The sequence below is a fragment of the Ambystoma mexicanum genome, chromosome 10, assembly GCF_040938575.1.
Source record: "Ambystoma mexicanum isolate Mex_15411 chromosome 10, UKY_AmexF1_1, whole genome shotgun sequence".
NCBI classification, from domain to species: Eukaryota; Metazoa; Chordata; class Amphibia; order Caudata; family Ambystomatidae; genus Ambystoma; species Ambystoma mexicanum.
The window spans coordinates 1,365,654,323-1,365,665,623 of record NC_090932.1 but is presented as its reverse complement, the minus strand read 5'-3'; positions in this window follow the sequence as shown (position 1 = coordinate 1,365,665,623).

Sequence of the window (11,301 nt, the reverse complement as noted above, 5' to 3'; positions counted from 1 at the left end):
CCTATCCGGGCAAGGGTCTCTGGCGCCTCTCTCAGCCCGTGCGGATGAAGTGTAGGGAGGTCGCCGCCTCGATCGGGGGTTGTGGGCCCGGTCCGCGGGGGGTTCGGTGTCCCTACTCTGTGGTCCACTTACTTGGGGGCTGGGTGCCAGCTGCGATGGAGGGGGCGGTCCCTCCCACACAGTCCCCCAGGTTCGGCGAGCCTCGGCTCCTCCTCCGGCCCCGCGGCCGCTCAGGTCTCCTGTGGCGTCTTTGCTGCTGAGACCGCGGTTCCCGTTCTCCGCCTTTCAGGGGTCCCCGAACATCGCTGTTTCTCTCAGGGGGAGCCCCGGGGGGGGCTCAATCCCCGTTGCAACCTGGCTTCAGCGGGAGCTCGGGAATCAGGCAGCCATTGCCTATGCGCCCCCTGATGGCCTCACAATTGCATTTATAATGTAGTTGATAGAAACAGTTGATAAAGCACCACAGTAAATACTGTAATTGTGTAGCACACACCTCAAGTCCAGGCATGGACGGATGTGGACGGTGGTTCTGGATCTTGTGCTTGCAAGCAGTGGCCGATCGAAAGGAAGGGAAAATGGAGTGACATTCTCCCTAGAAGACCCTCTGTAACGATACACCAAAGTGCAAAAAACTGTCAAGTTAGTTTAAATTGAGCTTTTTTAGGCAACAGGGTTTGCTTATTGGTGTGCCACTAGAGAAGGCATTGGCATTTTTAGTTTTTCCTAGTAGGTGATCCTAGGCACCACCTATACGCTGAAACTATTGCATTGGAGTACAGCTAGGAGGGTGATGAGATGTGTTGAGGGAAACAACACGTGTAGGTGTTGTTTGGTTATTTGTCCACCCATTTACTGCCCATGGCCATGCTAATCCCCATGCCCCATTGCACCCACTTTTTGCCTCTACCCTCTATAAGCACATCCTCTTGGGATCTCTTTGGTTGCAATGCCTGTCAGAGTTATGCCAGAGTTATTTCAATGGACTCTTATTATTATCGAATTAATGGCTTTATTGGATCTTTACATGCACTACTGGTGTAATACAAATGTCTTAACCAAGTGTACATTCAGCCTCTTCATTTATATGCAGTGTGCATGTCCTTCACTGAAGTTCTGTTAAAAGCAACAGGCTTGACCTGCTTATAGATATTAAATACTCATTTGCTAGGCACTACTGTTATATGACCAAGTACTTGCATCATTTTACAGCAGCTGGCAATAATTGCCAGTTAGTAACATTACAGCAGTACCTGGCAAATACATATCTCTATCCTACACAAAAGTCAAAACATTTGGCATTGCCAATGCTTGTTCAGTAGTTGTAGTGGCTTTTCTTTTGGGAAAAGTAGACACTTTCCATTTAGCAGATGCACTATTCACAAACTCATTTAGGAATTGCTACCAAACAATTCACCAGGAGATCGAGGACTTGTGATCACTGCCCACTCTGTAAATCACCACCAAATCAATCACAGAGCCTTGCAGTTGCTGACGCTTATGGAAGGCTTAGCTCCCGGAAGATATTTATGTATTTTTAAGTTTATTTCGATTTGTGATGCTCCATAGGCAAGTACACGCCACTTCAAGGCCACAAATTCAAACAGTCCTAAATGACAGCTTTTGGAGGTGCTTCTGGGCAGCTGTGGCTTCCCCTAATACAGAATGAGGGGAGTGGAAAGGTGTGAGCTCTGTGACTTTAACCAGACGTGCAGTGATTTCTTCACCTGCGGGTGGTCTTGCCATTTCCTGTGTTCTGTGTATATTTACTCACTATGGGCAACGCAAGGCGGGTACTTCTTAATGGCCCTGAACAGCCCACCAACAAACCTTGTGAATAGGCATTTATCCTTCAAAGTCAGAAACCCATACTCATCTGCATTCTCAACCAGACTCTTACCTTCTCATGTATGTAAAATGTGTGATGTTACTATTCAATCAGCAGTGAATTCCCCAAATAAGCTCTTCGAGACAATACAAAATGTAACTAAACCTGAGGTGGATGTTAAGAGAGTGAGCTTGCAAATCATGTGCAACAACCTTTCCTGTTTTTTCATTAAGAAAATTGAATCCATCACAAAGGAGATTATGGACAGTCTAGAAATGGATCAAGGCATGAATAAGAACTTGGATAGTGAGGTTTTACTATCCTCCACTGTAGCTAACACAGCGGCTTGCTTTTCCGTTTTTAGTCAAATAACCAAAGAAGAAGTAAGTAAGATAGTGGTGCATCTTAAATCTGCCTATCCACTTGATGCCATTCCTCCACACCTGTTAAAACAGGCACCTCAGAATTTCTTTGAGATTCTGGCCGAGGCGATAAATTCGGCTTTAGTTTATGGATCATATCCCTAGAAAATGAAAAGAGTCGTTGTTCATTATCCTATTAAAAAAAAACATCCGGATATTTCGACTGGCAAATTATCGCCCGATATCGCTGCCCCCTTTTTGAAGGTGCTGGAGGCAGTTGTCACCACCCGATTGAGGGACCTTTTGGAAGAACAAATGATATTAGACAGCTGCAATATGGGGTTTCGGTCTATGATGGGTACAGAGTCGGTCCTTGTATCAGTTCTAGACGACCTTACCATGGTCAAAGACGAGGGTGGCACGGCAGGTCTTATTTTATTGGACATGTTGCTGATTTCGGCACTATTGATCATGTGAATATGGTATCTAGATTGAAGGAAGCAGGTGTCTCTGGAGCGGTTTTGGATTGGGTTCAGGAGTTTCTGGCTTCCCGTTCTCAAACAGTCTTGCTTCCTTCTTACCGTCCGCCCTTGGTGGCGGTAACTTGTGGGGTGCCTCAGGGATCAGCATTGTCCCATTTACTTTAGAACCTTTATTTTTGGCCTTTATTGGCACTTATCCATCTAGTTGGATTTAGGGTGTTTTCCTATGTGGATGACACCCAAATTCTGTTCAGATTGCAGCCAGACCAGCCAGACCAGCCAGAAATTGCTGAAAGCCTTAGAAATTGTATGGAAGCTATTTGGGGCTGGATGGAGGCAAACTGGCTTAAATTAAACAGCAGGAAGACGGAGGTATTAATTATCAGCCCATCAGAGATAGCTGGTGAATGGACTCACGCATTTTGGCCAGACTCATTGGGATCACTCCCTGAGCCAGTAAAAATGGTGCAAAATTTAGGCATCAAAATATTACAATCTTTGTCTCTGGAGGCTCAAGTGAATGCAGTATGTGGCCAGGGGTTCTTCAAACTTAGGCAATTGTAGAAGGTTCTTCCTTTTGTGCCTGAAAAATGTCATGCTCAGCTCGTGGCAGCAGGTATCAACGGAAGTGTTGATTACTGCAATGCAATCTATTTAGCGCAACCATCCTATCTTACCCATCGCTTTCAGGTGCTGCAAAATGCAGCAGTGCGTCTGGTGAAACACGTCCCTTTCGGAAGTGGATTAACCAGGGCCCGACAATCCTTAAATTGGTTGCCCATTGAAGCTAGCGTTAAGTTTAAAATCATTGTGTTTGATCCACAGCGCTTGAAATGGCAAAGGATGCCTTGCCATCCAAAAGAAGCTTCGTAGTTACAACCCAAGTCGAACTCTCGGATCTACCAACACCACACTTTTGTGTGTACCTAGGTACAGAAGAGAATGGCTTGGTGGAAAAGCTTTCTCAGTTGCTGGGCTAAAGCTGTGGAAATCTTTGCCTTTGTACTTAAGATGCAACACTGACTTTGCATCGTTCAGGAAGGAACTCAAGACCTTCCTTTTTACATAGGTGATCATCTCTTTTCTCCCTGTTTCTCTCGTTTATCTCTGTGTCATTGCCATGATGCCTTTGGCGACAGTGCGCTCTAGAAGAACCGATTTGATTTGATTTGATGTTTGATGGCCGGACTAGCACCGCTGCCCTTGGTGCCTCTCCTTTGGTCACAGATATGATGGACAGTGATCTGTGCTCTGCAGAGGATTTGGAATGTATCTGTTTAAGGATCAGCGTTGGTGTTTCTAAACACAGTTTTAGGATGCTTCATTAGCCCATGGGTCCCGGACTCCATGGGGCGCTGGGCGCTGGTCCGCTGCACAGACACATAAAATTCTATCATATCAGAGGAGCCAGCCCAAGTACAGGAGTCAAGTCAACCACCACGCGGAGACTGGGCCACCATCCAGAAGGGGGTAAACATGTACACACTGATAGGAGGAGTCGATGGGGGTGGGGAGATTCATTTTGATGGTCGGATAGAGCCATTATTACAAGTAACAGGTATGCACAGAAACTGCAGAGGCACCGTAGAGAGGGGTATCAACAGCAACAGGGAGAAGGGTATAACACAGAGCTGGTGGGAAAAGGGCGGGTTGTCTCACCTGATTAATCTGCTCCTTCTGCCAAGACACTAGCAGAAAACTCTTCTTGTTCAGCAGATGCCTGCACCGCTTTCTCCACAATGTCTCTTTTGAATATCGTGGGATGCCTGGTACTTACTTCTAACAACACAGAAGACAGAAAGAGGAGAGGGGCACGTGGGGGGCTCAGTTTGTAATGCACAGCTGCCAGCCAGTGCTGCCACACCCATGATGTCACTTGTGACCCAGGCCTGACCCGACCCCAAACTTCACAGCTATGCCTGGTCTTTGACTCTGCTGCTGCTTCCGCCAGTGCCAGTCTTCAGACAGTGTACAGAGAACAGGGGCGGTGCTATCAGAGACAAGGCAGCACAAACGTAGTGTGAGTTAAAGCAGCATTTTACCGCTCTAACATTTTGCACATATAGGCAAGCGCCTAATCTTACCTAGTGATAGCACCGGCCCTGCAGTGGATAACAGTCGAGGCACACCATTGAGAACTCAGGGTAACTGGCCGCCTACAACGCAGACTGCCCCAACTCTGCAAAAACTCTGCAGCGCTCTGCACGTTAACAGGGCTTTTGTGCAAATGCTCCACCTCTTCCTCAATAGCCCATGATAGCCAGCAAGGAAAAACGGACACATGCACCAGTACACAGCAGTCACCACAGAGTGCCCTAACTCTGCCAGAAAGGAACACTTAGCGTTAGCACTGATGGTAGCTTCAGAACTCACAGGTTTCCCAGAGGTAAATTACTTGTCCTTAGCTGGAGGCCCGAGCCAGGCTAACTTTTGACAAGCATAGCGCAACTGTCCAACTTTGGCAGATCTGCATGAGCAGGCAGACAAGCAGACCCAGGGGGAAGACCCTGGGATGTCCAAGCTGTACTGGGAGAATGGTCCCATCCAGAATCAATTTAGACAGGGTTCAGCCAGTGTTTGGGGGTCCCCAGTGCTACAGGAGGTTTCTTCTGGACATGGCTCACAACAGTCTGTTGGAAGGCCATCTACGAATGACTATAACATCATATAGGCTGTCTGCCCAATTCTACTGGGCCCAGATGGGGTCAGAATCAAAGAATGTGGCTGGTCCTTTAACACTTGCCAAGCATCTGTCAAAGCTGATGCAGCCACCAAGGCAGCCCCGTGTTTGGGCAGCCTTTCGAGAGGATAGGTATGGATATTATGGAACCCTTGGATCAACAAACGCCCTCAGGAAACCAGTACATTTTGGAAGTGCTAGAACATGGTACCTGCTACTCTGAGGCTGGTCCTTTGAGGAAATCAAAGCCACTGTGATGGCAAAGACTCTCATTGAAATATTCTTTCAAGTAGAGTTCCTTAAAGAAGTAATTCCTGATAGGGGATCTAACTTTAGATTTGCATATGAAAAAGTGATGTGTGATGAGTCTGGAGTAACCTACAAGTTTTCCACAGCCTTTCAAACACAGTTCAATGGGCTTGTTGAATGGTTCAACAAGACTCTCAAGGGCATGATATGTGACTTGTAATTGCCCTTCGGGATAAAGTATGGTATTCTCCTACCATGTCTCCTGGTCTCCTTCCGAGAGGTGCCACAGAATGTTATGTTCAGTCACTTTGAGCTCCTTTAGCCATTCTGTTAGGGGTCGGCTAAACCTGGTGTGGGATTAATGGGATGGTAATCCCCTAACTCCTTCCCACAAAATAGTGGACTATGTGGTTGGTCTTAGAGTCAAAACGGCCAAATACAGAGAGCAGAACATCCATAACCTGAAGGCCAGCCAGGAGCTCATTAAGCACTGACATAGGTGTTCAGATGGTCTTTATCATGGAACCAGCCACGTGCAGTGTCTTGCATGACAAGTGGACTAGGCTCTATGTGATGCTGGAGAAAATTGGTGTGGTTAACTACCTAATTCACACCAAGGCCCCATTGCAGATGCATCAGGTCTTCCATGTCAACCGGATGAAACTCCATCACAGCTGGGATGACTTAGTGATGGGTCAGGACACTGATAGCGAGACTGTGAAGGTGGCTGCTCCCCTTCCAGACTTGTTACACTCTGAGCCCACTGACAGGTCTCCAGTGGTAGTTCAGATCTCCCAAGACCTCACAGAACAGCAATTGCAGGACTGCCAGCAGCTGCTGGATCAGTTCATAGGACTGCTCTTGCTGACACCTGGAAAGATTGAGTGGGGAATTCATGATATCGATACAGGAGACAGCAATCCGGTGAAAAGTAGGGTTCACCAGATGTCTGACAAGGTCAAGGACATCATCAAGGATGAAGTCTCTAAGATGTTAGCCTTGAGTGTCATCGAACCATCCCGCAGGTCCTGGGCTAGCCCAGTGGTACTGATTCCTAAAAGGTCCAGTAGTGGGAAAACCAAAGTCTGCTTTTGTGTGGACTACCGGGGGCCCAGTTCTGTCACCAAGACAGACGTGCACCCCATCCCTAGGGCATACAAACTGATTAACAGGTTAGGCACTTCCAAGTTCATGAGTACATTCGACCTCACAGCGGGGTACTGCCAGGTTGGTCTGACTCTAAAGTAAGAGAGAGGTACACATTCTCCACTCCAGAAGATCATTAACATTTCACTGTCAAACCTTTTGAATTAAAGAATGCCCCTGCCACCTTCTACAGGATGGTGAACCATGTGATTTCATAGATGCAAGACATCAGTGTCACCTACCTAGATGGCATTGCAGTATTCAGCAACACCTGGGAAGACCTTCTATCCCATCTAGAAACGGTGCCTCAAGCCATGAAGAAGGCTTACTTGACTATCAAGGCTTCTGCAGCATCTCAGTTCAGCCATGCTAAAGGAAGCTTGCCTGGCGGAGGAGAGACCTGCCTGACTCCATCATAGTTCCACATGCTACATCTAATTGGTGGAGCTAACACGAGCTCTGTTGTGTTCTGGAATAGAGAACTCGAGTTGAAAGGCAACAGTTATCAGTGTCTGCAGCTTGAGCAGACTCCCTCCTCTTTTCCCTGTTCATTATAACTGATATTACATATGTATAATAAATATATATATATACCTTATAACTTGCCCAGTGTAGCATCCATCTCTCCACCGTGACACTACAATTTGCGACGAGGATTCTTTATCAAGCAAGCTGCCGGCTGTTTGCACGGAGCCGCTTTGCTCATGCCCGAGCGTTGATGCGGCCCCGTACGTGTCCAGAAGGTAACGCGCTCCACTCCACGGTATTTGTATCATCAGCTGATCCCAGTGCTTAATTTGTGGGGGCGGTTGCCGGTGGCCAACACCGGCACTCTTTTTTGGGCACCGGAATTCATGCTGGGCCAGCGCACGTGCAATTGTTTTGTTTGTTCTTCGACTTCGCTTTGCTTCATTTATAAATCATTGGGATTTTTCAGTCTGATCTCGATCTCTCTCGTGGTTGCAGGTTGCAGGCCATGGCTGGCTGGGCCTGGGAGGGGCCAGCAATAGCAATGAACAACAAACTGTTACAAACAACAGCCAATGAAAACTACCATTCTTTTGTTACTATGCAGTATTTGATACATTCTGTATAGTAACACAGAATGTGCAGTTTTCATTGGCTGTTCTTCTGAGCCAGTGAAATTACATGGTGACGTTTTGTTGTTGCCACAGGAGGCAGCACGGTGCCACCTTCATTTTTACGAGTTGCTGTGAAGTGAAGGTGTCGAGGCATGGCGTCGTCAGTCCTGACTTGTGAGAGATAGCCTGCCCTGCGTGGTGCGGCCTAGTTGCTTCCTGGGGCCCCCTCTGCCTGCTTTTTCATTTGTGTGGGTGCCAGTGTGCGCACCCGGCCCGCCCCACCCTGAGGCCCTGACAGGAGACCAAGTCCCAGCCAGCAAAGCAGGTAAGTCACTTGTTGCGTGCGGTGCAGCCTGACCCTGTCACAGTCAAGTGATCAGGCAAGGCCCAGGTCGGGGCCCGGGTGGCGGCACGGTCCCCTGGCGGTGTCCTGACTGCCCAGGAGTCAGGACCCCCCCAGGGGCCCGTCCGCGCCCGGGCTTCTGTCTGTGTCACCTGTGTGCCGTGTCCTGCTGACTGCAGTCAGTGCCAGGCCCAGGCCAATTTCTGTGACATGGGGCTGCTGGCTGCTACAGACTGAGTCGGATGACTCTGCCGCAGGCGGCCGGGCCTGTGGATTGTGCCCAAAAGTAAGTTTTTTACTTTTTTCTTTGAAAACCTGACCTTCTGTGGGGCCGGTAGCTGGGGCCCCACCCCATGGAAGGTAGGTTTTAAAAGAAATAACTTATTTTGAGTGGTGGCTGTGGCCCATCACTTTGAAAGTGATGGGCCCCAGCCCCCCAAATATACATTTTTTCTTTTAAAATCTTACCTTCCGTGGGGCTGCTGCGCACGCACCTATTTTTGTCATCATCAGGCTCAGCATGGCTGTGGCGGCCCCACAGAAGGTAGCCTACGTGATTAAGACAAAGGCAAGGCCCAGGACTGGGCGGGGCATGGGTGGCACTGGCAGCTTGGTCCCTAGTGAAATCCTGGGTGACTGGGTCTGTGACTTGCCTTAACCGCTAGTTGGTAAGTCACTTGTTGTTGTGTGCAGTGCAGCCTCAGCCTGTCACAGTCAAGTGATCAGGCAAGGCCCAGGTCGAGGCCCGGGTGGCGGCACGGTCCCCTGGTGGTGTCCTGACTGCCCAGGCTCAGGACCCCACCAGGGGCCCGTCCGCACCCAGGCTTCTGTCTGTGTGACCTGTGTGCAGTGGCTGCTGACTGCAGTCAGTGCCAGGCCCAGGCCAATTTCTCTGACATGGGGCTGCCGGCTGCCGCAGACTGAGTCAGGTGACTCTGCCGCGGGCGGCCGGGCCTGTGGATTGTGCCCAAAAGTACGTTTTTACTTTTTTCTTTGAAAACCTGGCCTTCCGTGGGGCCAGTGGCCGGGGCCCCGCCCCATGGAAGGTAGGTTTTAAAAGAAATAACTTATTTTGAGTGGCGGCTGTGGCCCATCACTTCGAAAGTGATTGGCCCCAGCCGCCCAAATATATGTTTTTTCTTTTAAAATCTTACCTTCCATGGGGCCGCTGCACCACGCACCTTTTTTTGTCATCATCAGGCTCAGCATGGACGTGGCAGTGGCGGCCCCATGGAAGGTAGCCTACGTGATTGAGGCAAGGCAGGGCAAGGCCCAGGACCGGGCGGGGCATAGGCGGCACCGTGGTCCCACTAGTCTGTCACTAAAGGAATGAAATGTCATTTGCAACTTTGGCCACTTTTTCATTGGTGCCGAGCCCGACTCGAGACAATTGTATGCCCCAGTCCGACCCTGGATAGCATGCATCTAAGCAAAACATGATCTGTGAACTTTTGCCTGGGTGTTTCCGTTCTTCCTTTTAATGTTATCGGCCTCGTTAGTTCACAAACGAGCTTCAGCAAGGGGACCCGGTTCGGAACGGTGTACGTATTGGGCTGAAAACAAACCGGCTGCACTTCGCGAGAAAAAGCCCATGCAAAGACGAACTTCTGAAATGCCTTTTTAGGCAAAGATACACACATGGAAACTAGATGGGGATAAACATGGTGCACGTGCCCACTAATCTGTCATCATAAATAAAAGCAGTAGTTGAGTATTCGTGTATAATTCTCAACCGTCTTTTGCTGTCATTTTTTTTACATAATTCCAGCGCATGTTTTCTATCCTGATGTGTGGTTTATACACCAGATGTGGCCCCTTAACCTGGGTATAATACTCTCGAGCATGTGCTCCTAATAAGAGCACATGCAATCCTCAGGTAGGAATCCTCAGATAGCGGTGGGTGTCTGCTACACCCCTCAGTTTAGTGAAGTATGTCAGAACATGTCAGTGGGAAGGAGATATCTGAATATGCATTCTCCTCTGGCTCGCTGGAAAAAGGCCCTAAAGCAGAAGTAGCACAGGCCGTTGATTTCACAATAATGTCTTGCAGAAATGACTTTTTCCAAGTTATACAACACCATGCTCAGGCTTGAAGGAAGGGTGAATGGGGATGCAGTTATGAGATGTGATGACTGATAAGGTCTTGAGAGTAAATTGATTACACAAAACACCTGGATGAGGTGACTGAGGAACGGGCTGAGGGGAGGGTGCTCTTCCTGAGGTAACTGATTAACAATACTTGGTGTACTTTAACAGACTGTCAGATGGGGCAGAAGGGGTAGAGACAAATACAGTGCAGTGACTGAAACAGAAGGCTTTTATTTGGATATTTGGATTTTTAAAGTGCTCACACAGCCCGGGGGCATCGAGGCACAGTTACAGGCAGAGCATGTCTTAGTTGCGTATTTATACCGCGCTTAATAACCAGAGGTTACTAAGCGAGGAGTCGGGGATCGAACCTGTGTTGCTTCGTGTCGTCTTGCTTCCAGTCGAGCACATTGCTGCTGAGCTATCCTGAGTCCCGGGACAATGATTGCAACGCAGCTCCACTTAGAGCTATTTGGGAAACAGGGCGGTGGGAGGGGGTGAGTGGGCGGTGGGAGGGGGTGGGTGGGTGCCGGGGTGGTCATTCTACAAAATTGACAAATAAGATAACATCCACAAGTTTGCAACAATTTTATCAAACGCATTATCCCTTCGAGGACAGCAAGTATGGTCCAGACGTCTAACAAGTGTGGTCTAGAACTTAGAAGTGTCTTCAAATGCACTCTTTTGCCTCTGGGTTTGCCGGAATGCTGGAACCACTACACCTACCATAACAAGTGTTTTCCATCTTTAAAGCATTATACTTTCTCAACCCATGTGTGCCCTTCCCCATCCATCCCACTACTAGCCTGTGCCAGCAGTTGCTGCAGCACCAAACATGTGACATGGAGGAGCAGCAGTGTGATGGGCTGGTGGTGGGCCGATCTAAGTAGGTCTAGCACTGAACTGGAGCGGCCGGCGCAACACACCCGCGCTGAGGGCAGCACCGCGCCCAGCACTATGGGGTCAATATTTTTTGGGCACTGGCACTTCTTTTTTTACAAATTGAGCACTGGCTGATCCACGCCGATATATTTATCTCGCACA